Genomic DNA, 1,224 nt, shown 5'->3' with positions numbered 1-1,224 from the left:
AAAAAAGTAATTTGGGCAAGAATAACTTCTCAAAATGGAATTGCAATTAGGTAATTCTTGAGCACAAACTTAAAAAATAAACAGTTCATAAAGACTTTTAAAATTGCTAGAATATTTATGAGCACTTAATTTATGCCTGAATTAGTTGTAAAATCTCCCTCTCTGATGGCTACATTATTACCAAATACTTGGATTTTCATTTGCTATCTACTGAAACAAGAATAGGAAACTACATAGACTGGTCCCCTTCAGCTACTATTTCATCATGCATGTAATTAACATTCTATATGACATACATAATCAAGTTATCTACATTAGTTTCTTCAAAAAAAAGGATTATAGGAAATTTTAAGATACATTTCTTTGACACATCTAAAAATTATTCCTCTACCAACCCAACACTTGAGAAGATATGAAAAGTTGAGAAAAAAACAATAAAGAAAAACTTAAAAAATAAGTCAAGAAATATAGGCTATTCCAGCTATATGATTAAAAACAGCAGGCTGAACATTTGATGCAGTAAAATCAGAAAATAATATTAAAACCCTGAAAGAACCAGTCTTAACTTTCTCTGTAAAACATAATTATGAGTAGAAGGGTAGCCTGATTTCTGTAGGAAGGGTTCCATGATCATGTGCTGAGTAATCACTAGTCTAATATTTGTAACTGGTACATGAAAGTATCATATCACTAATAATAATAAAAAATTCAATAATTTTGTTTGTTTCCTTATTTTATAGATTAAGCACTAGAACCAGTGCTTTTTTTCTAAAAAAAAAAAAAAAAGGTGTCGGAACTCACACACATCATACAACCCGCCTTGCCTACCCTACAAGGTTCCATCCAAAAAAGGTGCCGGAACTCCGTTCTGGGCGTTCTATGAGAAAAAAAGCCCTGACTAGAACAGTATTACATATGAGTGGTCCATGGTTTTTAGTGTCCCATTATTCATTTTCAGAATTTCCTGTTGCTCATTAACTTAACCTATATATTTTGCCTTTGTGAAACAGAGGGCATCCAGCACTAGCAGTGGCGGATTTAGTAGTTAGGAGGCCCGAGGCGCAAACAAATTGAGGCCCCCTCACGCTTGAAGAAAAACAATATTATGAAACTATGAACTTTATTTGGCAAACAGCATTTTCATATCAAATAAGCCATCTCAAACGCGTAAGCGCGCGTAAAGAGGGGGGCGAAGCACAAGCAAACGAGCCGTCGCCTCAGCGC

This window comes from Protobothrops mucrosquamatus, unplaced genomic scaffold, assembly GCF_001527695.2.
Source record: "Protobothrops mucrosquamatus isolate PMUCROS unplaced genomic scaffold, P.Mucros_1.0 scaffold2711, whole genome shotgun sequence".
NCBI classification, from domain to species: Eukaryota; Metazoa; Chordata; class Lepidosauria; order Squamata; family Viperidae; genus Protobothrops; species Protobothrops mucrosquamatus.
The sequence above is the reverse complement of the archived record's forward strand: the minus strand, read 5'-3'. Positions refer to the sequence as shown.